The following is a 27,295-nucleotide window of genomic DNA, read 5'->3' on the forward strand; positions in this document are numbered from 1 at the left end:
AGCTTTGCTGGACAGTATTCAAATCCCCTCATGAAATAATTCCAAAATACCTATGTATTGGGGAAAACACATGTCAAAGAAAATCTACTGTTAGGTCAGCATTTGATTCAGGCAGAGGAAATTTATCGAAATCCGGCGCTCCCCAAACACGATTCAGAGATCGTGCTTTTGCCGTTGCCGGCCCCTCTGCCTGGAACCAATTGCGTTTAAACTTACGAATCATCGACAGTCCCAGTCACAAATTCCAACTAAAATTACATTTCTTTAGTTAATCATATCCTCAATTTTAAATCAGAAATTATAATGTCACTTTAGCTGAGTTTGAATGTAAGTTTGAGTATACGATAGTAGAGCGCCCTTGTGGTGATTTTTCACAAAAATAGCGCTATATAAATCAGCCTTATATTATTTTAATTTTAATGTGATAATCATTAGAGTTTTACTCAAAAAGACAATTTATATATAATTGAACGTACTAATGCAGAAAAATAATAGAACCTTTGTGAAAAGAGTGAATAATCAAATCTAAATGACAGTTGAAATGTTTTTGACTTTGACAAATAATAATCAATAAATGCATTAGTTTTTTTTTTATATTACAAACAAGAATCCAATGCTATATTTAACCAATTTTAATGATTTTTAAAGTACCGTAAGATTTTTCTAGTGCTGTGGGTGTTTTCTGGAAATTGAGAAATACCGTTTTTGTGATCGATACTACTTTCAGAAGATGATTATTGCAGTTTTTTGCATGAAAGCGGCCTAGCTATTTTTAGCAGAACATAGAATTGACCTTACTGCATCCGATAACACCAATTTATAATTTTTTCAAAATTGTGGACTGGCAGCTTTCTGTATAACTACGTTCAATTGTGTTATTATATTCAATGCAGGCCCTGGTATTGTCGATAATGGTGACACGTATTCAAAGGGTTCAATTTTTATACGATTTTTTTAATCGCATCTTATTACTTTCTCCATAATTTGACGCCGGTTTCAGAGTTAATAAAATAACTACGAAGTTAACACTACCACGTAACAGTCGACTGTTCCGTGGGTCGAATTTTACGATGCATCGTATTATCAGCGTTATGATTGTTTTAAGTTTTGAAATTACTCCGCGTGTGACGTCTCAAGTTCTCTTCTCCTTCTTCTAGATGAGTTCTGCTGATTGGTCGGTTGATTGATGTAAACTGAAAATCTACCACAACTGTCTTATCTATATTTATTTCAACAGAGAGGGAAAACATTTTTAAGAAGGGAATATAAAATTATAGGCATTTACGGGGCTTATGCCCTGTCATTGGCTGGTTTAAGTGGCAACTTTACACACTGTGTAACATTCACCATTCTGCCCATGTTTTAACATCCACATTTCCTCAACTCTTCCATCTGTTAACTTTTGTGAAGTAAAAGAGCTGAAACCTTTATCACGTCCCCATCTCAAAAATGTTTTCCCTCTCTGTTAAAATAAATTTAAATATGAACTACTCCCTAGGGAGAAAATCCAGCCAGTCTGCAAGCATTTGGACCTACTCACACATTGTTGACTCTCTTATCGTTGTTTAATTCGAAAGAATTAGTGACGTCGTTTAAAGTAGCTCGTTTTTATTCAAACCTTTTTTATCATGCATTTTCAAGAAGCTTCGCTGTACAATTTCATACTTTATTTTTTTTATTTTTTATACCCAATTTCTCGAAGGGCTTAATCTCTTCATTGCACCAGTGATAAAACATCAGCTTATATGTGTCTGGTTAAAAAATTAAAGACTCGAAATTTCTAATAGACACCTTATAATATCTCGACAACGGAATATTACTATAATTTTCTACCTGCACCTGTGGTGTATTGGGTACTACATTATTATTACAGTCTGATACATTTCGGAAGAATCACACATAAAAAAATGTGTTACACTCTTTAAGTAGCGTAGTTTAATTATTCTTGTTACATTGAAGGTAAGGTGAAATCTGTGAACAATGAAATATTGCAGTGTTAAAAATTTACCTATTTAACTCATTTTTTACTTCCACTCTACTTGAAATCGAGCCCAGGATTCCAAGACTTAACATTTGTTAACTCAAAATTTAAATAAGCGAAATTACATTTGCATTTTTTTTTCATATTAAAAATTTCCTTCTTATGTTACAGTCAATTATGATTTGGGTGGAGTGGGGGCGTGGAATAGGGGCATGTCGAGCGAATGGATTGCGAAAGGACGGCTAGAAAGCTTTATGATGTGAATCTTGATGGTTGCAGAAAACAAGGAACATCAAGAAAGACGTGACATTACCAAATTCAAGAAATACTTGAATATGAATACGTCAAAAGTCAGAATAATCGGCGTGCGTGCACGAGAAGATGCGACTGTAGAGACTAGAGTAAGCGGTGTATTTTTAAGTTGATTTATTCGAATAAAAATAATCGAATGCATTCGATTACTTAAATCGTTCGAATGAAAGTCCGAATGCAGCAATTCATTCGAATGAAAGATTGGGAAAAGACATTTTTTATTTATTTATTATCATATTATGTGCATAACATTATACATTTATACGACGTTGCTTTGACTATCTACCTAGGGTTATTTACCCCGTTCTAAGCCATTAAAAAAAATACATCTTAGAAATTAAAATCAATACATAGAAAAATAAATAAAAGTATTAGGCATAGTAAAATACAAAGTTGAAGACAAAATGTAAAAAAATCTTGAAAACATATATTAAAAACGGATTTTAAAACCCACTAAAATATCATACTAAAAAGAGAATACATAGTAAGAAACATATTAAAAGACATAGTAAAAAACATGTTTTAGAACCTCACAAATCTTAGAAAATCCGTGACCTCCCCATGGTTTTAAGCAACCATTAGCCAAATAATGATTCACTCGATTGGTACATTCATTCGATTATTTTCATCTTTAGGCGTTTGCAAAGACCAAGTTTAGGGTCATCTCGTTTGTTGGTTTCGTAGTTATAAAAAGTACCTTTATCTACTTTTTTCTCATCTTTTTATTTTTTATCCGCATCTCTATGAGGAGTAATTAACCTTTAATTATTCTTGATTAATATCGCGAATAAAACTCCTCTGTTTTCCATGTGATACAGTGATTTGAACCCTCTAATATGGGCCCATTATATGGCTCAGAAAGTTGAACCAGATAAGAATATAATAAAAGAAATCCCTATCTAACAGCAACTAAAGAACTTTTTGAACAAACTAAACAATTAAACGTAACTGAACTCTTTAAACTAGAATCTTTAAAATTTATTCATAAATTAGCCACTGATGTAATTGTAGACGAAGAATTAAAACTTGAAAAAAATTGTAGTAAACATGAACACAATACGAGAATTTCAGAAAAATATCATATACAATCTTTTAAAACGAGAAAAGGACAATCGAGACTTATAAACCATGGACTGAAATTATACAATAAACTACCAGACAAAACTAAACAAAAGACTCAGGCAACCTTTACAAAAGATGTTAAAAATATTATTATTAACAGTAGAATTTGAATTTTAAAAGTGAAAATATTTTGTTAAATGTATGTAACCCGTAAGGGTTTATCAATAAAATTTAAATAAAAAAAAAAAAAAAAAAAAAAAAAAATCTTCGAAATATTTGCGCTCAGATTCTTAGTGGTATCAATATTTAAAGTTATTATTCATCGATTCGTACCCAAAATCTGAGTTTAAAAGGCATCTTTCAATATTATTTTGACTAATTTACGTATCGTTGACCTTTAACTGCGCCAATAATAATAATAATCGAAGCCTCACCATCCGAAATGATATATGTTGAAATCATAAGGCCGCGTATGTTTCTCTTTATTAAAATAAATGTTTATGCCATTAATGTTGGGTACATATGTATTGGATGTATATTATCCAATCTGAGATATGCTGATGACACCACACTTATTGCATCGTCAGAGATTGAAATGAAAGAACTAATTGACCGAATAGATGTTGCTAGTTCAGACCTGGGACTCTCAAAGAATATGAGCAAAACTAAGCTTGTGATCATTGATTGAGCTAATAAAGTAGCACCATTATCCTTACTACGTAACTTAGAAAGAGTCAACAATTTCATTTATCTAGGTTCTCTCATCATCGACGGTGGTGGGTGTGAAGGTGAAATACGGTGACGTATTGCAAAAAGTGCTATGAGTCGGCTGGTGAAGATTTGGAAGAATCGCAGTATAACCATTAACACCAAAAAGAAACTGGTGAAAGCCTTGGTTTTCTCAGTGTTCATGTACGGTGTGAAATGTTGGATACTGAGGAAATCTGAAAAGAAAAAAATCGAAGCTTTCGAAATGTGGTGTTGGCGGTGAATGCTGCGGATTCCGTAGACGGCCAGACGTACGAATGCATCTTTACTCCAGAAACTGGACATAGGAGAAAGACTAACATTCATGTGCGAGAAAAGAATCCTGCAGTTCTTTGTGCATATTTCCAGGGGGAACTCTGATAGTTTGGAAAAAACTATTCTCCTGGGAAATGTCGACAATGTTGCGTGCAACCGACAAGGTGAAGCGACACAGTCACTGAATTATCAGAATCATCACTGACGAATGCCTATAGAAGAGTATAATACCGTTCCAAATGGAGGGAGACTGTCCACAGACGAGCCATGCCTAGAGTCAGGCGTAATCACCATCTTTTTGGATTGAATAGAGGGAGGTATATTTAAAACATGTCCAAATATATCTCAAATCATTATTGACGATGATCGAATATTTGGTGTAAAATCTAGCTTATTTACTATTGTTCTGTTTTCTGATGCATAAAAAACTGGCTTTATACATCCCAGATCGTATTGGCTAGCTGTCACAGACCTGCACCCGTTTGTTTAGGTCATATTTTATTTACCAAGACCAGATTTACAGGGTCGTAAAAGATCGGTAAATACGTACAATGGAAATATACAAACATTCGAGAATCACCCCCACGGGGTGCTTTCGGGTTCCGCTTTCAAGCGAAAGTGAAAATATTCACAATTGTAAATAAAAAATACGAAATTAAATATATCTACCAGCCGTAGTTTAAATAAATAGAAATACGCACATACTGTTTTACAACTGCTTTGGGATAAACTTATGTAAAAAAAAAACCATCCGTTTTCTGTTGTTTTTTGTGTCTGCGTAAAATTAATATATCCGTTCTTTTGATTAAGGCATTTTCAAGAATTTACTATCAGAAAACGAGAATCAAGTTGGGGTTGAGTGGATTTGAACCTCATACCTATGTTCCACGAGTCACTAGCCACGGAAACACAATCCGGTTTACGCAAAAAATTAGATAATAATAAATCATTATTAACCATAATATACAATGCCATACATACAAAAATAATAACAAAGATATACACAGTTAAATGGTGAACTTATTGCCACTAGCAATTTTTTACAGTCAAACCAAAACTAAATAAAAAAATAGAATTTAAAAAAAAACTAGTAAATGGAAATGTTTAGAAAACACAAACATTATACAAGATTATGGTGTCTATTGCTTACATTCATTTTATTTTATGCATTTTAATTTATTTTATTACATCTTCCAAATATTCATTTATAGTATAGAAACATTTATTGATTTGAAATATCAATTTATCAACCATAATATACAATGTGATAAATATTAAAATAAAACAAATGTATACATGGTTAAATGGTGGACTTATTGCCACTAGCGATTTCTTACATTCTGACCAAAAATTAATGAAAATTACCATAATAATAAATATTTTTTTTTTTTAAATAAAAAAACACCAACAGTTAAAAAAATATATTTGATTTTGTGTCTATTGCTTACATTATATTTTAAATACATAATAATAATTTATAATAATAATGATAAATACGCGTCAGCGCAATGCGTATTAAATAATTGCAAGGCCTTATGATAAATGAATTAATAAATTAGCAATGACTGATGAAAAAACTTTTTCCCATAAGCATTTTCAATCTGATGTATGGTATGCATAAAAAACAAGCTTAGGCATGTATTTTTGTACGGATCAAAGTCGAATGGATGATTCGGCAAAAAAATATTCTCAGCTGATATTACATTTAAGTATATTTTTATATCAAATAACGCTCTGAAATTTAGCCTCACTAAAAACTTAGTAACCATACCCAGAAAGCCGTTGTCGAAAGATTTATGTATTTTTAGGTACATTGCATTTTTATTGTAAAGTTATTTTGATGAATGCTTTCACTATATGTCATTTTATATTAACGAGTGAGGTGAATTAATTTTGTCAGAATTACTTTATAACGGTTCTGTAATGTTATTTACTGACAATTCTTAGCGGAATTTAATTGTAATTAGTTAATAACCATAATCAAGTATAAATAAAAGTACCGGACACATTTCCACTTATTTTATAAAAAACGCTTTCAACCTCTAACGGGCATTTTCAGATTGTTAAAAATATTGTAGTGTTATCGACAACGCGCCATGTATCCTTTGAAATTCTCCCTTTTTTCTCCACTAAAACATATATTCATTTTTTTTATCTTGAAATGGGGCATGCTTAAACATATTTTTATGTGTGCTCTAATAATAATCATGTACGTATGTTTCTTGATTGATTTGTTGTTTATTTTGTAGAACTCCATATTTAAACTTATAATATTAAAAATCAAACACTGATTTGAGTCTACTGAACACATTATTTTATTTTTATAAATATAAAAAAAATATAAAAACAAAAACTTCGTGACAATTTTTTCGCCGTGTTAGGGCATTTTCAAACGAATTGCCACACGAATTGAACAATTGTTTACGTATGTTTCATTTATAAGTTATTTAACACATTTCTCCTGGATTTCTTTCGACTCGTTTTTGTTATATTGACCGTGGAAATGAAAAAATAGAAATGTAGCTACTTTACAGAAGAGCCAATTAAAGTTGTTTTTTAATCAATAAAGATTCTCGCATTTTATTTTTTTATTTAAATTATGTAGGAATAATATCAAAAAAATACGTATGCACGATATGTTTTTCTAATTAAAAATAAAACAAAAAAACTTTTATTAAATTGTCTGTACAGCTGCTTCATGTCGCTTGGTATATTTTTCCTTTCCATCGTCGATATTTTTTTTACTTAAGTAAATATTGTTTTTTTGTATAAATTATTTTAACACGTATTATATATAAATACTGATAGTCAGTATGAATATGCTCATTAGAGGATAAATATGCTAATTGGTCATTCAAATAAGTAAAATTGTACCTTGTAAATTGTATTGAAAGTATTTTAATTTATAACTAATATTAAATTATTTCCTAAATTTAAAGGGGTTTAAATACTATACATTTAATAAATATTTCAGTAAAATTATTTGGTTAGGAACAGACAACTTACGGGTTACTTGGCAGAGAGTAGAGTAAAAAAAAATGACAGCCCCCCATCTCCTTTTATATATTATATATTAAATGATTACCTCCACTAAATTTTTGTGCTAGCACAACGGTAAAACATTTTGCAATCAAAATAATAAGCAATACTAGCCTTAGTTTTTTTTTATTAAAGGCATGAGATCAAAAACTGGGAAAATAACAACAAAAACATTTAAAAAAATCGTAATAACAAATTGGTGATATTTGGGGACGGGCCTCTATAGCAAACTTGTTCCAAATGACTCCCTCTATCTTCCATTTTTTTGTTCCACCTCTACCAAACACCTGTATTTAGTTTCCAAAAAGTTAATTTATTGTGTTAGGAAAGTTTTTTATTGGGATTACGCCATATTAATTTATTATTCAAAATATGAAGAAAGAACACGGAGAATTCAATGAAATAGGAAATACAATTTGTAAATGTAACAAAATATCTTATATTTTATGATGAGTAAGTTTGCTTATAAATTGGACACAAAATGTTTTAAAATATCAAGCAATCTTATTGATAAAAGAAATGTTTACAAAAAACATCAGTATTTTAAAATACAAAAAAAAAAAATTTGTCGTAATGCTAATTTTTGTTTTTGTAATGAATTTCTTTGATATTCTAATTACATTCTTAAAATATCGTACATTAATACAGCCTCAAAGAAGTCACTTCTTAAGGCTTAAGGCTAGTTGATCCACTGTATATACTTTGATTAAAAGCGTTTTCCTTTAAAAAATATATTAAAATTTCGTAATTATGGTAAATTCAGAGTAAAAGTAACATTGGAAATATTAAGTTTTATTAAATGTTTTTTTTTTCTGTTTTTGCCTCAAGCAATTCTTCTTACTGACAGTATAAGAATCGAGAAGAAAGGTACATATTTGAAATGTGTATTGATATATTCCGATTACAAACAATTAGCAATTATTTTAGCTTTCTTATTTTATGCAATTTGGTGGCACAAGTGCTGGAGTCAGTGTTAAAAAGTATCACCGAAAAATATTAAATTGAAAGCCCTATATCAAACATAAATTTTTTTTTTGGAATTATCCGTCAAAAACAATGAACTTTGTTTCCACGGGCACTGAATAAAAAACAGACCTAAAACTAACTTTTTAGAAAACTCTTTTTCCTCTTCCGAGGTACTTACTTTTTCGTATTTTTTAAAAATTCGTTTCTCCAAGCCATCGCAGGGTGGATTAATTCAACCCTGTTCAAGGATTGACACAAGCTGTATCGAGGTATATTTTTTTTTTTACTAAATTTTACCTTGATAAGTAAGCTTGAAAAGCTTAAAAACTGGTTGGTAATTAAATAAATAATAAGCGGTTATAACAAGGTGGTTTTATTTGAATTATTTTTTAGTTTAAATATTGTTTGCGTAAAACAATGCACTATTGAGCCTTTTTACTAAAATGTTTTTTTTAAGTATTAGGGATACAAAAATTACAATAAATTATAACTCTTGTTATTACTATTTTTTTCTAAACATAGTTTATACCACTGCTACTGTTAAAGTTATTAGCGTAAAATAGTTTTGGATCAATACAGGGCCAATTATTTTCTTTAGCTAAAACATACTGATATTTATTGAAATAAATACGATGATATTTACAAATTTATTTCAAATTTCCCTCTAAATCTATAGTGAGATGTTTTCTCATATAAAGCATCTGCCTTCACCACAAACCCACCGACACGCATTAAAAAATATTTTTCGTTACCCTGTAAACAATTTCCCATACATCCTAAATATTTTTTACTTTTAATATTCCCACACCTTGCTTTAAAAGCCCCCTAATGTGAAAAGTAAATGCCCCCGCCGTACACTTAATACTGAAAAGCTTTCACGATATTAAAGGTGCTTTATCAATTTACAGTGGCGTCGCTGAGTTACTCGGAGCTTCGGGTACAAGGAACATATCGCCAGTGAAGTGCGTCGGTAGTACGTAAATTGGCAGTCAGGCACGTCAACATTCATAAACCAGGTATGTGGCTGAAATTCAAATTTATTTTGCAAGGAACCGAGACGCCAAAATTAATAACATACGTACATACTTTCTACATTAAGGCTTAATTTGGTCGTAATGTGAAAATTTAAAACGTTTCTTTGAGGTTGTCTACAAGTGTTCGAAAATATTGTGTATATGTATACTGGAACCTCTTTTTACATGGGGGTACGTTCTATGCAATACTGTGTATCGATAACTGTGTAAAAGAAGAACTGTCATGGATAGGTTTTCTTGTAGAAAAATCGATCATTCTTCACTGACTGCCTCCGCGGTCATTCGAACAATAACGCGCTCTGACATTTCTCTTGTGACATGTGCACTGACCCTCGCTATTATCACGGATTTTGATTTGTATTTGCGGACTAAATAATAATACTTGTTTGTTTGTGTTTTGTATTGTGTTTAAAGTGGTTATCTCGGTTAAATAAGGTTTCCATAGAATTATTTTTTACTACTGTATTCCATATAAGTTTATTGTTGCAATTTACCGGGTGAGTACATTTATTTTACTAAACGATAACTCGCAAGGTGCAGTCAGTTTCTTTTTGTGTAATCATCTAAGGTAAAGTTAGCACTTAAGTGACCTGTTAAAATTTCGTTTTACTATTATTATTATATTTTTTTTTTTTTTAAATTGACTTTTTACTTACTTATATATTATAAGGCTATTGGGTATTTATATTTATAATATATTTCCGTAATGGAGTCTACCGAGCCAGGCCCACCTCGTTCTAAAAAACGAACTCGCGGTCATCATGGAACTCCATCTCCTACTATTGCACCTTCGGCTGTCCGACGCAAACAGGAGCATAATGTACCTAGCGATGGAGATACGTCCGATGGGAGTCATTCAGATTCGGAGGAAGCTACCGAAGTAACAGAGATAAAGAACGAAGAACGGAATTCTCTTGCTATTGCCCAAGCTGCTCTTTCAGCCCTTCAAGAAGTATTGGGGGAAAGACAAAGCAAACTTCCCAAAGAACAGCAGCTTAAAGTGGCTATTCATATCCAGCACGTCTTGGGTTCAGTTGGCCAGCTATGTATTGACAAAGATTCAATTATGCTGGAGCTCGTAAAATCTCAAGCAGAGTGCCAAGTTTTAAAGGCGGAAAAAAATGCTGTATTTGAAACGAACTCGTGTCTAAAATCTAAGATAGAACAATTAGAGTCGGATCTAGGCCCTGTAATGCGACGCGTAGCGGACGCAACAGAGGCGAGTTTATCATTTGCTGACATTGCCAGGAAATCTATTAACACGTTGGAACCCCCGCCATTTAAAAAAACTGGGCTACAAGTAGGACCTGCAAGACCTGGCATATGCATATTCCCTAAAGATGATTTGATCAAAGACAGCGAGGAGACAAAAAAAATGCTAAAAGAGTCGCTCAAACCATCGGAATTGGGAATAAGAGTAACGGGACTTAAAAGCATCCGAAATAGGGGTGTTATAATTCATACAGCAACTCAATTGGAATAAGATAAGCTCATGAAAGCCCCAGCTCTGGCGTCTTAAAGCAAACTGAGTGCACGGTTACCAATGAAAAGATTACCAAGGGTAATATTTTTTAATGTCCCTAGGGAAATAACTGACAACTATTTTCTTCAAAATGCTCTCTCAGATATTTCCCAACAAACTGACGTTGAGGTAGCTAGCCTGATTGAAGGATGTCGACTAAGTCATCTAGCAGGTCCTCGTACAGGCTCCACTTGCCACCGAGTGTATGAAGTACCCGCCGCTGTAAGACATCAACTCGTTACTCAAGAAAGAGTTTATGTTGACTGGACTGTTTGCCGTGTACGTGACTTCTTGGGGCTCACAATCTGTTCAAAGTGTCAAATGATCGGACACTCTTTTAAGTTCTGTAAAGAAGCAAATCGATGTTCCCACTGCGCCACAGAAGGACACAGTCGTGTTGATTGTCCTAAAAATAATGACATTCCGATTTGCGCTACATGCACAAAATTTAATCGACCTGCAAATCACCCGACTGGAGATAAAGACTGTCCAGCATACAAAGCGGCCTTACTAAGGGACTTAGCCACAATCGACTATGGCTGTTAAATTTGGACAGCTGAACGTTGGACGTGCCAAAGCCGCTACCGCTGAAGTGAGAGAACTTGCGGTTACTTATAAACTGGATTTAATTATTTTACAAGAACCATATGCATTTGGTGGGTCTACTAAAGGACTCGGTCCAAATACGCGTTTTGCTGAATGCATTTCCCCACTGAATCCTCCATTAGCTTCGATTATATTTTTCAATCCACAAATATCATATTTATTTTTAAACCATCTGTCATCACAAACATTTTCTGTTGTCGAAATATCCTTTCGAGACATATCTTTTTATATTATATCAGCATACTTTAAATACAGTGACCCAATTGAACCCTATCTGGACCAGTTAGAGAAAATTTTAATGGCCTTATCAGGGAAATCTATAATTTTCGGTGCCGATGTCAATGCAGAGTCAGCCATTTGGAGCCCTAGAGTTGGCATGGACCTTAAGTCAAAGCGAGGAGAAGTTTGTGAGGATTTCATATCCCGATTCGACCTAAGTGTTTTAAATGATCCGTCTTGTCCTCCTACTTTCTCTTTTGTTATGGGATTTTCATATATTGACATTACTCTGGTATCTGGAAATCTTCGCTCAAAGTTCTCCAATTGGACTGTGCATGATGGAGTATCTTGCAGTGATCACAACCTAATCACTTTTGATTATTGTGACGTTTCTAATTCTTTTACAACACCAATCCCATCGCGTTTCCGATCAAAAACTGAAAACTGGTCAAACTTTGACGCTCAGTTCACGAATCAAATGGATCGAATAGCTAGAATGGACATTGGAGTTCAGGAAGTGGCGTCTTGTATAACTCAAGCGATAATTGATTGTGCAGATAATGCGCTAGGACGAACTTCCCTTCCTCGTTTGACTCGCCACAAATGGTGGAATCCCAATCTTTCGGCATTAAAAACACTTTCAAATCGTGCACGAAGAGCTCTCGGTAGGGGTCGCCGAACTGGTTGTAATCCTTTAACATTGTCTTTACTACATGCTAATTTTAGAATGGCAGACAATCAATACAAAACTGCAATAGATAAAGCCAAAAGACTATGTTGGCGCCACCTAGTAAATCAACTTTCAAAATCTGATCCCTGGGGTGCTCTATACAAATTTATTTCCTCTAATAAATTGCAAGATAAGCCCATTACTGGTATTAAACATCCTTTGACCGGTGTCATTACACTCACTGCAGTAGACACGGCTTCAGCTCTGCTTGATGCACTTATCCCTTCTGATGACATAGCTTCAGATTCTCTTCATCATGCACAGATTAGAGAACATGCATTAACAATTCCGCTCACTTCATCGTCACTACCTATCTCTTCATTAGAAGTTGGAAAAATCGTCTCCAATCTCAATCTAAATAAAGCATCTGGTCTAGATCGAATTGATCCCGCGCTTGTAAAAAGGTGCTGGTCCTTGGCCCCATTTGAACTCCTTACCATGTTTAATATTTGCCTTTCCGAAGGTGTCTTCCCAGATTGCTGGAAAACAGGATTGATGAAAATTATTCCTAAGCGCTGCGATCGGCCAAGTACTGATCCTAAAGCGTACAGACCAATCACCCTTTTGCCTATTCTGGGAAAAATACTGGAACGGCTAATATGTAACAGACTTGAGTCTCACTTAAATGTAACTCAACCGATAAACGCTAAGCAATTTGGGTTCAGATCCAATATTTCTACTGAAGATGCTATAATTTCGATAAGCAATTTTGTTAATAATTCAAACAAAAAATATGTTCTCATTATTTTACTTGATATCTCAGGTGCCTTCGACCATGCTTGGTGGCCAATGATTCTTTCCAAGCTACGTCTTCGACAAATACCTGCAAACTTGTTTAAAATTATAATAAGCTATTTTTCAAATCGAAACGTTGTGTATCCCGGTGGCAGTTCACTTTTATCCCGTGAGATTTCATGTGGCTGTCCTCAAGGCTCTGTTTTGGGACCACTTTTGTGGAATATATTGTTTGATGATTTTCTCGAACTTCCCCTTCCTTCATCATGTATGATTCAGGCTTTTGCCGATGATGGATGTATTTTGATTGAGGGCAATAGCCGCAGATCTCTGGAGGGCGACGCAGCTAATGCATTAAATAAAGTATCCGATTGGGGTATTCGAAATAAACTAAGTTTTGCTCCTCAAAAAACTCAATTCTCACTTTTAAAAGGTAATTTTGTGTGTCCTCCTTCAATCAAATTTATGGGCACTTCTATTCGAGCGTCAAATTCGGTTTCAAACCTTGGTGTAATCCTTGAAAGAAATTTATCTTACACTTCCCATGCTAGGAAAGCCGTAAATTTGGGAAAGATGGCTTTCCACAAAGTTGCACGCTTGGCCAGAGCCAGCTGGGGATTGTCTTTTGAAACTTCAACGGTCTATTATAAATCCATTTTCCTAGGTATCGTATGCTATGCAGCTGGCTGTTGGGCACACCGATGTGAGTTGCAATATTTCAGGCGAATTATTTTAAGCGGACAAAGGCAACCTCTTCTGGCTCTTTCTAGAGCATATAGGACATGCTCAACGGATGCACTCCCGGTTCTAACGGGCTTGTTTCCTTTAGATCTGGAGGTTCAGCGACGATCTGCAAATTTCCACCTAAAAAGAAGGCGTTCCTCTGTTATTGGTGGCGTCCGTCTACTCCCAACTGAACGAATGTCTCAATCAAATATTAAAAAAATGACTTTAAATGCTCTTCTTAATGCTTGGCAATCGCGATGGGAATCTTCCTCTTCAGGGAGGGTTACCTTTCTTTTTTTTCCTTCGATCCGTCAGCGCCTAGAATCTTCTTGGGTTATCCCCGATCACTGGACTACGCAGTTTTTATCAGGTCATGGTAAATTTAATCAAAAATTATTTGTTTTTAATATTGTTGACTCTCCTTCGTGCTGCTGCGGATATCCTAACCAATCTTCTGAACACATCCTGTGGTCTTGTCCCTTTCCCCTTCTCTATGATTACCGAATGGAGCTTCTCGCTACTATCCGTGGCCCTGTTATAGGTCCTGTCGGATATACAGATCTGGTGGCTTCTAAAAAGAATTTCAAGGCTTTTAAAAAGTTTTGTAATCATTTCGGCGAATTGATCATGTCCAATCAATTTAATCCCAGTCAGTGAAGAATTCACTTCCCTCTCTTCTCAATCCAATGAAGTACATATTATGTACTTCTGGATTACTTTCTTTCAGCACAAAGATGCTAAGGCTACCAGATTTCAGAGAGCTCCTTCGGGCAGCTTTTCTCGTTTGACAACGAGCAAATTTTCCGTGTATGTGGGCACCGCCAAGGAGACTTATGTCCTCAGATGCGGTGTGCGGTATGTGGTGGGTAAGCTGTAGAAAAATCGATTCGGGATTTTAAAAAAAAGTTTTTTTTACAATTTATTATTCCTTACTTTTTTCCTAAAATAAAATAGACAGACAACTAAAATGTGCGAAACACAAAGACAAATTCACCGTTGTAATGACATCGTGATCTTCTATAAAATAAAGGACCTCATTCCAAAAAAAGGAAAAAAAAACTTGTATCTTAACGATTTGACTTGATGACTTTATGACACCTAATTGATTATTTATTTTCTTTACGACAATGGATATTTTCGTGCAGGTAATAACATTTTCCGAGGAAATTTTAAATATATATTACACATCGGCATTTCTTTAAAGGTATTTTACAGCGCCCTTGAGGTGATTTTCACAAAAATGGCGCTATATAAATTATCCAAACATATATATATATATTAGGCGAAAACTAAAACAAACTCTTATGGCACTAAAAAAAATTTTAGACATGTTACTTTAAATTTTTGACCCTACTCGGAATTCTGTTATTTAGTAAATTAATTCATTTGTGTAAACAAAGACATTACAAAATGAATAAATAAATTCTTAAATAATTTTAAACATCATCGTCATTCCCCTTCCGCAATTTATGGTGCATAGGACATTTCATCGGTACTACGACCGTACAGTATCTTGATTATTTTTGGGTCATGAAGATGAAATATCAGTCTTACGCTTTAAGTGCCAGTACAGACAATAAAATATTAAAATGATCTAAAAGCTTATATTAACATATAAGTTATTAATTTAAAGATACTTGGTTCACTTCCACTTATTTATTTGACCAATTAGCGCTTTCACCCTCTAATGGGCATCTTCAGACTGGTGAATATTATACAGTGTAAGGATAATTTATATAAAACTAAATATTATCGTAAGTGTAGGTACATTTAAAAATAAGTTGAAAAGATACAATACGCAATATTTTAATGGAACAGAGTGAAACAAATTATTGAAACATGTGTTGGCGGTGTACTTAAAGAGAAGATTTTATTAAATGAAAAACATTTATTGTTCTATTACAATGTACAGGGTCCAACTAAGGATGTTATTTTTTATTAAAGATTTTAAGATTTATTAAAATTCTATCGCTATTATTTTTTATCATATTTATTTCTAAAATTTCTAATCTATCTAACTTTTCACCTTTATGTCCTAAACTAAAACCTAAACTCTGTTCCATTAAAATATTGCGTATTGTATCTTTTTCAACTTATTTAAAATGTACCCCCACTTAAGATTATATTTAGTTTTATACAAATTATCCTTACATTGTATAATATTTACTAGTCTGAAGATGCCCATTAGAGAGTGAAAGCGCTAATTGGTCAAATAAATAAGTGGAAGTGTACCAAGTATTTTTTAATTAATAACTTATATGTTAATATAAGTTATTACATCATTACAATGGAATTCCATCAAGAATTCTCAATAAATAATTTCGATAAAAAAAAAAATCTAATGTTAAATCACCTTTAAAATTAAGGTCCATTTTACCGCAAGGCGGACATTGAAAATGATAGAACCCACTTTATGAATTATAAAACCCAAGCGATGATTACAATTTACAATAAACCAAGTTAATAAATTACTAACCAAAATCGTCTGGACTATAAATTCGTCCAAACTCTTTGTTGCCATCCGCAAGGTGCCTAGTCTAGAATCTAGAATCCATTTAGAGCTATGCGAGGTGGATTATATACAATGCGGGTAGACTTTATAAAAGCGAAGCAAACTTGCGATAAGAGGATAGTTTAGCTATAAGCGGAAATATTAATATTAATTTGCATAAGTATCGTTCCACGCAAGGGTTCCGCTTTTAAGATTTGAATTATCAAATAGGGTTTGAAACGTTAATTATTAGGTGTTAATTTGATGGAATTTTCCTATGGTTTTCTTCTATCGAATTTACAACACGCTTAGGATTTTTATTAAAACAAGGATAATTAAATAATTTCCTTTTAAGTTATGAAAATTTTTAAATATTTTAAATAAATGTAGTGTATGTTATCTTTAAAATTATACAATACGTTTTTTTTTTTAAAAAATGTATTTTTTAGTATATTTCTTAATCTTATAAACGCGTTTTTTAAAACTAATTTGTTGATATTTTTACGCCATGCTAATACATTATTATATCAAGATAAGGATGAAAGCAGAGTGAACAATGTTGAAATGCGGCCTCTTAGACTAATGTGTGGGAAATTAATGTATGACGGGTTAACTCATAATGAAATGAAAAACATATTTCGATTGCGTTTTGACGGAAATAATTTATTCACTCGATTCACTGTATACAAATTTGTACAAAAATCGTGTTAGGTTAAATCAATGAAAATTAAGAAAGTGTAAGTGAATGACATAACAAATACGTTTTTCATATTATTTAGTTAGTAATTTGAAAATTTTGATCATGTATATGTTTTTCTTATCATACAAATTCGTACCGTCGGTAGATTGCAATACAAAAAGTTGTTCCGATATATTAAAAAAAAAAAAAATTAAAACCCCCATCATAATCAAACCACATAAATATTTGAAAAAATAATACCTTACTTGCTATTATAATTAAGGGGATTAAAAGCGAAAACTCCATCATCCATTATCACTGTTTTTGGGAAGACCAACAAAACCTGTAGCAAAAAGTACAAAGGGCACATTGGACTGAAAATAAAGAGTATTTTCGCTACGTGTTATACCGCGCATAAGTTTCACATTGAACACGGAAAAAATAGTCTTATTGCTACTCGTTTTGTTGTCTTCCCAAAAACTGTAATAATAGATAGTGGCGTTTTTGCTTTTAACCTCCTCAATTATTATATTGATGTTCGTAAAGAAGTACTAATTTCACACAGCCAAACGGGTGACAGCTCTACGCAAAACTGATCCCCAGGAGTCATTTTCTAAAACCAATTACTTCAAAACAGCCGAAACTACTGCAAAATGTCCAAATGTGCACCAGTGATCAGTTACATTAAATGCATTCTCGTTTAAGAGATATGTGATTTATTTTTCACCTAGACAAATTGGTACCGTCTGGGAGCAAAGGGTTAAATTATCGCTTTATTTCCAGTATATTGCTAACATCCACCCGTTATCCCCTTTATGCATTTTTTCCTGTTCAGTTATCTCGGAAAATAGTGCCTTTATGTCAAAGTTTATTAAACAAAAATGTAGAGCAACTGCCGTCAGATATTAGTTTTAAACAATTAAAAAATGACATCCATCTTTTATATCCTACACCCTCATATGTATAATGTTTGCATAAATAAATAGTAAATTAACATATTACAACAGAGATGAAGAACATTTAAGAGAAGGTAATATAGAAGTCTAGGCATCTACAGGGCTTATGACCTGTCAATGGCTGGTTTAAGTGGCCACTTTACACACTGTGTACCATTCACCATTCTGTCCATATTTTAACATCTATATTCCTTCAATTCTTTCATCTGTTGATGTTTGTGAAGTTAAAGAGCTGAAACCTTTATTTATGCGGGTGAGATTCATCTAATTGAATTATTTCACCTACATACTAGGCAACGCCTGAAAATGTTATTTTTTCAATTTCTATACTTCTTCATGGACCAGGTGGATTTATCAACAATATTTTGAGTTTGTCCAAATTTTTGTAGACAAGGACTGGATTCAACTCCCTGGGAGCTGTTTATTTTAACATATTACAACAGAGATGAAGAACATTTAAGACAGGGTAATATTGAAGTCTAGGCATCTACAGGGCTAATGACCTGTCAATGGCTGGTTTAAGTGGCCACTTTACACACTGTGTAACATTCACCATTCTGCCCATATTTGAACATCTATATTCCTTCAATTCTTTCATCTGTTGAGTTGAATCCAGTCCTTGTCTACGAAAATTTGTACAAACTCAAAATATTGTTGATAAATAGTAAATGTATATCCAGGGGTTATTACCGTTACGAATAAACGGTTATTCTATTAGAAAACAATGACCGATTATACGCAGTCTAGTAGGCAGATAAACCGTTTCTTGTTTCTTGCACTTTAATCAAGAGAATCGCTTAGTAAACAATATTTCATAGTACACGCGAAGTATTCTCTTTACATTGCAAATTACATAATTTTTCTATTGATTATTCATAGTGATTCGTGCAAATCATACAGTATCATATTTACTTAAAATAAATGATAGAAGAATGATATCTGATATGATTTTTTTGTAGGTACTATATAAAGTTATAAATAATCTTTTTGATGTTCCTGATTTCATCGAATGTGTTGATTTCAATGTGCCGAATAGGCCAATGAGCATATTTTTTTGCGATCTACAGATTCATGAATTAAAGTAAAATTCGAAAAATAATTTTCTGTTTTTGAGAATTCACTCTCCCGGAACTAACACACTGATGACCAAAAATCAATAGAAAAGTTAAGAAAGTTTAGAATAAAAAAAAAGGTTCTTTGTAGCTTAAAAAAAAAAAAAATTTTTAATTTTGAATTCCCGTGAAAACGCTTCATTGCATTGGCTAATCCTTTTATACGCCATGATTCGCATAAAATTTTGACGTTTTGACATTCCAGTGCAAACATGGAGAGACCGTCGTATATTATTTCATCCGCGTTTATTCAGATATATTAGAGGATTTTACAACTATTTTTGGTGTAACATGTCTAAAAGAAAAGGTTATAATTACTGTATAGTACCCAGATTCACAACGAATATATAATTCGCAACGTCAAAATCTTTCGTAAAAACCACGTGACAATAACGGCCTATGCAAATAGTTAAAAAAATACCAATCATTTTGGACAAACATGAATTTTGACGTCACAATCAATCATGCCGCGTTTTCGCGAAAGCGTATTTTAAAATTTTTTCCACAATATAAATATATTCTATGTTTCATTAAAAAAGTCATCGCGTGCGCTTGGCTTTGTTATGCGTAGCTCTACGTCGTTCACTATGGCAAAGACACTTAAAATCCTTTACTGTACATTAGTGCGAACCAACTTAGAATATGCATCACAAATGTGGAATCCTATGTACAATGTGCAGATATCACGCATTGAAAATATTCAAAAAAATTCGTAATGTTCATGTGTTTCCGGTTGAAACTTGAGTTTAAATCCGACCAGTATATTCATATGTGTAAAAAACATCACCTATTGCCTCTGCAAAAACGTCGTGAAATAGCGGATATAATTTATTTGCTTAAAATTGCCTCTGGTTCAATTGACTGTCCTGAACTACTTTGCAAACTTTCTATCAATGTTCCTTCCAAAGTTTTAAGAAATAACCCTCTTCTTCACATACCTCTTGTTTCATCTGATTATAGGCAAAATTCATATTTATGGCGAACTTTTAATAATTTTAATGTAATAAGTAAATCATTTAACATAGATTCATTTGCAAATAATCTTAATGACGTACGGCGTTTGCTTTCGAAATAATTCGTAGCATTTTTTCTTTTCTTTTAAATTTACATTTAATTACTATTCATTTTATGTTCCAGAATCTTTTTTAACTTACTGTGATGCTACTTGTGAAAACCTGTAATTGGCTTATTTGTTATTTGTTTTGTTAAATATATATATAAGATAACTGTAGCTGTTTGTTATCCAAATAAATAAAATAAAATAAAATAAATGAAATCTCCATTTTGATTCTGAAAACACAACTAATTTTTCTAAATCCATTTCACATATTTTTATCGGAATTCGTAGTAATAATTCCCGATTGTAAATGTATACTCGTTAATTTTAAGTATTCGTTTTCTGGTTATACTGATAAGTACTTAAATATAAATAAAATGAGGGTATAAATAATATCCAAGTAAGTACTTTTTTCACATTACATCAATATACCTTTTTAACGATAGGTAATCTTAATTTTAAATGACTATTATTATTTAAACCCAAGCCGACGGGAATGTAACATATTGGTTCATCGCTACATATTACTTGTATTGAGTTAGTCTCAATATCTCACTGGGAACTTTTTCCCAAAGGTCAATGGTTCAAAATTCAACACCCATCAGGTATAAGGAAAATCAATTATAATTGTAGGCAACAGGTGGAACATACGTACATATATCTTTTTATTTCGTTGTTTGATTCCAGATTCCGGTTCGAATGGGTAACCGTTATGTTAATTCTATGCTCGTCAACATTTCTGAATAGATTGAAAAGTACTCATCAAATTCATCATAAAACTTAATTAAACATTGGTACTGTTTAACTTAGCAATTTAAAATACGAGTATCACACTGCCGTCATAAAAAAGGCAGTTATGTTTAAAATTCTAAATCATATTTAGAGATATGATTTTACGCAAATTAAAAAAATAACCTAAAATATTACAACTAAAATACGGTATGTCAATTATTTCTAAAGCATAAAACCTGTGTGTGTCATATGTACATTGAGTTTTTGCTTATGAATAATTAGATATTAGTATCAAAGCACCAATGAAAAAATAAAGATCTATGCATCACTTTTGTGAGTTCCCTGACATTTCATGATCAGATCGAAACAGTTTGTAGTAGTTCATTGAAGATGTTAGGATTCGTCTTGCGTACTGCTAGGGTTTTAGTAGTACACGAGTACTGAGAATTCTTTATAACTCGTTGGTGCGAAGTAGACTCGAGAGTGGCTCGATGATTTGGGGACCGTGTGAGTTGAAGTACTCTCTTATGGTGGAGAGGGTTAAGAAGAAATTTCTTCGGTTTTTCTACATGAGGGAGTGCGGTTATTATCCATGGCTTTATCCTACTGAGTTCCTCCAGGGTATGCTTGGTTACAGCAGTTTGAAGACTAGAAGGAATGTGATTTAACAACGCACTTATTTCGATTGTTGCGCGGTATTACTAACAACCCTGAATTTATGCGGAGCATTAGCTTTTATGTTCCTGATACAGCGTCAGCATAAACTGTTTCACATTCCAATAAACAGGACCAACCTGCCAATGGTTATGCCTGTTGAAAGGGCTATCTCTATGTGAAACAATATCACTTTGGACATTGACATTTTTCACGTCTCTGAGGGAGTTTTTTGTTACATGATTCTCTTACTTTTTTAACATATTATTCTTTAGATATTATGTATACTAATGTGTTTTTTTCATATGTACCTAATTTTACTTAATTATTTTAATTATTTTTATATGTATGAATTAAGATATTCCATTTTGTAATGTACATATAAATGAATAAATAAATAAATTGAAATTGAAATTGGCCGTTTAAGGTTCAGCTTGTAGTGAAATCCACATTAAAGGTATAAATTTCATTATTTAAGCGTACAAAATAAAAGTAAACAATACAAAACACAATAATTTTTCGACGTACTTTTACTTTTTTATTGAAATACGAGTATTACAATTATAATAAATATTTTTTTGTTCAGAATCACCAGTGAATGACCACTACTACCCCAGTAAAAATAATACTCAGATTTAGTTACATCATAACATCATAAAACACCCTTACACGTGAATAAGGATATATTCAAAGAATTGCATAAGAAATAGCATCAAATAAAACACACATTTCCTTATAAAAACACTATCAATCTCAGAACAATAACGATAAGACGCACTATTACCTTTTGACAACTCACAGTTCAAAACTGATAGATTTGTTTCTTACCAACAGATGTGTCCGCCTACTGCTTTTGTCATAGTTTCTAGTGTGTAGCAATTCTTATTATATTGTGTTTTATTAACCAATGGTCATTTACTGGGGGGTGGTCATTTACTGGTGCTTTGACCCTTTGTTATTGCTTAAAAAACATTGTATTGTTTTTTCTTACCAAAATGTTTTTTTACTGCTCATTACTATATATTAAACGGTTTGAAGTTTTTTGTAGAAAATTAAATCCCATTTCACTCGTTTTGTGATTTTTGTCAAAAAACTTCCTTTTTGCTTATTGTGACTGATGAAATTATTTTATTGTGTCTGTATTTTTTGCAAACGAAGAGAACCAGTGGATACAAAAATAATTTACAACAAATTAGTCAATACGAGTAATTCATAGCTTCCTCATCGTGCACAGCACAAGTATCCTGAGCAGCTTTATTCTCCCATCGAATGCGTACAGAAGGTGTCGAAAATGCTTTCTTTCCAAAACTTAATATTCTAATTTGAAGGCAAATAAAATAATATATGTAACGTAAAAGTAACCAATACCTTGTAGAGCAGTTTTTTTTTCAAATTTCGTGTAACCTGTACCACTTGTGGTGCTTATTATTAAATTAGAAAAAAAGGACAAACTATTTTAACATCTGATACATTGATTTATCATAATTTGAAAATCTATACCTAAAAACTCATTCTCACAAACAAAAAAAACTTGACTAATTAGCCCCATATGTATCTTTGTTTTTTTTAAAAGGAATAACCCGCTAAGCCTTTTCTTTAGTGGCTTTTCAGGTGGGAAATAGGATATGGAAGGAAATTATGAAAAATATACCACAACACCCTGAGCAATTGAAAAAAAATCTTTTTTGGATTTTTTCCTTGCAAATGTCGGGAATCGAACCCGCGACGCTAGTTTCACAGTTAGTTGTCTTACCAACTGCGCAACGGCGCCGACTATTGTTATAAATTATTTTGTAATCTCTGTTAAAATAAAATAGAATATAATTAATTATTTAAGTATACCTCGATTAAGAAGCTTGTTTAGCTTTGAAACCGGTCCGTAGAAAAAATAAGTAGTTAAAATTAAAGTTGTTTTATATTTATTTTATTATCGAGTAACCGCAAACTTAATGCACTAAATGTAAATTTTATCATCGTATTAATTGATTAAAACAAAAATATAATAAACAAACCGTCACGCCGTTTCCCCCCGTAAAGATAGGCAGAGGGGATAAAACATCATATTGCTGTATTTGCATACAATTCTTCATTCCACAACATTCATACAACTTTTCATGCACGCGCGCTGATTATTACTACTTTTTTTATTATACTAATTAAATTACGTATTTAAATTAATTCTTATTTTATTTATTATTTTCACCAACGGACCGGGTTTCGTCGCAACAGACGTTGTCAGACTGTCCATCACAACATCACGATCACCAATAAAAATTAAGTCGTGGAATATATTTTTTTTGTTTATGAATGAAATAATCGTTATTTTTATGCAAAAAATGCACTAAACGAGAGAATATATTTACTTTAAAAAAAAAACGAGTTTGTTTTATTATTCAGCTTTACCAGCTCCTAATAAACGTTGGTTGAATAGTATTTTTTGAGCTCATGTGCAAAACTTATGTACATTTGTCTGTATCAGCCATTTTTAATGCTTTTTTGTTCAACCAACATGTAAATTTAATTTATGTTCAACCAACAGTATTTTTTGAGCTCATGTGCAAAACTTATGTACATTCGTCTGTATCAGCCATTTTTAATGCTTTTTTGTTCAACAAACATTTTTTTTCAAATAAAATTTTATTTGGTTTTTAATAGTTCACTCCTTACGTAATATAATAAAAATCCTATCAAAATTTGAGTTATTTACCCAAATATTTACATCAAAATCTACAATATGACATCCTATATTTAGAGATTATGTGTACTTTACAAATATATAATACATATAAGTAAACATTGAGTTACCCATAGCAAATAAATGATGAAATTCTAGGAACCCGAACGTGACGAAAAAACTTTCGAGCTGTCACACAAGTATGCCATCATCAAATGTTTGTTCGAGAAACACGAATTTGTGGAAATGGAAGGACTTTGCAAACAGTTTCAGAAAAAGTGTGTTAGTTGTTAGCATGACAATACAATAAACCTATTGATACAGCCGATCCAAAATTTAATACTGTTCGAAGGAAAACAATATAAGTAGATATTATTTAATCTAAAAATGAATTAAATTTCTGAATGTCCTATTTCTAAATAAAATTATCAGTCTGAGGATTTCGAGTCCGAAATGAAAAAAATAAATTACCGTTTTAAGGGCCTTATTGTGCATTAATTATCGTCTCAACTCAACACAGTATTTTTAGTCCCATGGAGTTGGGATTTATGTTTCAAATAATGTGTAACATTTTTGGTAGGCAGGAAAAAATTTCCTTAAGGCAATATTTATTGTAAATATATATGTATATATATATTTATGTATATATTTTGTATATGTATATAAAGTGTTAAATAAATAACATAATATAAATAAATTATCGACTCAATTTACACGTATCGTCCTAATCCACGCGGTACTGTAAACGTAATAAACAGAGATAATCAACCAAATTTTCAGACAGTTGTGAACATCACGTATTTATGTTAATATTTAATTTACGTATACCTATACTTTAGTCGTCCTCGTGGTGTAATAGTCAGCGCGTCTGCCCACCATGCAAGAGGTCTCAGGTCGATTCCCGTCATGGTTGATATGAAATATTTATTTAAAATAGTGTTTTCACACTGGAGTATTTTATAGTCCCTGGATTGGGACCTGAAGCGTAAAACTGATCATCTTACGCGGCGATTGGTTACTAATACAGTGCCCTATGCACCATTATTTGCGGAAAGAGAATGATGATGATGATACCCATACTATTTAAATTCATTCATTTAATCATTAGATCAATGCAATTTTCCACTCATACTTTCCTTCAATCATCCTTTACCACTCCTTATCAATTTCCTTCTTTTCCTTTCCACTATCTCCTTGTTTTGTCCATATTTATCTTATTTTAACAAATAGTATATTTATTATTTATATAGTTTAAACTTCAAGCCGTCGTCGCTTTATTACAGTATTATTTAGTGAATACATATAATTTAATGGCAGGCCCTACTATGTACATTTTATACATTATAAATAGTTTTTTTTTTTTTATATTAATTTAACCTTTACATCTGTTTGTATTCTAAATAAATCAAATAAAATAAAAATATTTTTAAACGCACAATAAAATAACAAAAACTTAACATAAACTATACATTTGTGGAGCAGTTGATTCAATATGTTTTCAATATCATATTATTTTATTTTATTTTATTTTATTAGGGAAATCAACAGTTCTACATACATATTTTTAGTAAACAAACGGATATAGTGTATAAACTCAGAACTAATAACAGATTTCCACATAGTATACAAAGTTAGTAAAGAAAATATATTACATATCAAATAAATACATACAATTTATACATATAAAAATGTTATTTTCATGTACTCAATAATCAAAGATTTTTAAATATTAATTTTAAGAACATTAAGTTACTGTAAATTGGGCGGGATGAGGACAAAAATGCTCGAAGAGAGGATAAGGAGGGGGGGGAGATGTACATATTTATTATTATAATGTCTACTAAGTTACATAATACATTTTTAGTGTAAATTTTAAATCTGACAGAGTGATGTTTGTATAATCTATGTTTTTAAATTTTGTATTGTACATTGAAAAAGTCCTACGAAAAAAAGCATTTTTAACATACGATGTTTTACTTATTGGTACATGAAACAGGTGGTACCGTCTACAAATCCTGGCTGGCACATGTATTGTTATTTAACCAAGCAGCTCTGTACAGTCAACCATTCCATTATGTTTTCTTATTATTTTTCATTTTATCTGATAGGAGTATTATGTATTGTCACAAAAAAATATTATCTTTAAATACCGTCCCAAATGAGTTTTTATAACTCATGTGAGTATAATATCTTGTTCGTTTCTTGCATGTTTCCTTAATAATAATAAATATTTATAAATATCAATCCACCCTGTGTTATTTTATCGCGGCTTGTGGATTGTTACCATTTATATATTATATGTGCATTTATATTAGCGCATCTTACCAGCGAACACTAAATTAGTAAGTGATAAGTAATAAATGTATTTTTTGTATCCTTTCGGTGTTGTTTGTACAAACTATTTGCTAAGAAGTTTTGGTACACGGAAAACCCCCGAAGTCTCTGGCCATATCTATTCAATTCCCGTGGACAAACATCTTGAGAATACACTAAACAAAGAGCTATCAGTCGCGCTTACTCCTTGTTACATATTTACCGGATATCAGACATTGTGTAAACATTAGGGAAATACTGTTTACCAGGTTACCCCGCTGCGCTTCACATATAGGGTTGCCAATTTGCGGACTGTACAGCCTTTACCGGTATTTATAATGCACTCACTCTGCAATATACTTTTTGCATAAGGGAAATATCAAATACTACGAATACAAATGAAATGGATCTAGAATAATTAATTGTATTTTCAAAAACAATATGATATTCTGGAAAAATGTTTTAATAAATTTATTATTATTTTTTTTTAATACGTCACTTAAAAACCGCGACTTGTTTGGCTTTGATAGTTGTGACGTCAAGATTTGTGACAATGTTCTAAACAAATTTGAATGGCAAGGTGCAAATAAACATGAATCGTGACGTATTAGGGGCGTGGCCATTAGAATCACCGTTTTTGCGGGAATTCAAAATAACAAATTTAAAAATACT

At 32.2% G+C, this 27,295-nt stretch overlaps 1 long non-coding RNA gene across 1 annotated transcript in view; it reads left to right on the plus strand.

The window, feature by feature from the left end:
• Window positions 1–27,295, plus strand: part of LOC148282253 (uncharacterized) — a 245,243-nt gene that overhangs the window by 100,852 nt on the left and 117,096 nt on the right. Inside the window, exon 3 of the long non-coding RNA XR_015822139.1 lies at window positions 9,292–9,399. This is a non-coding gene — a long non-coding RNA (uncharacterized LOC148282253). The remainder of the gene's footprint in view (window positions 1–9,291; window positions 9,400–27,295) is intronic.

Source organism: Micrasema longulum, unplaced genomic scaffold (assembly GCF_059751315.1).
Source record: "Micrasema longulum isolate JH-2025_06_02 unplaced genomic scaffold, ASM5975131v1 h1tg000353l, whole genome shotgun sequence".
NCBI classification, from domain to species: Eukaryota; Metazoa; Arthropoda; class Insecta; order Trichoptera; family Brachycentridae; genus Micrasema; species Micrasema longulum.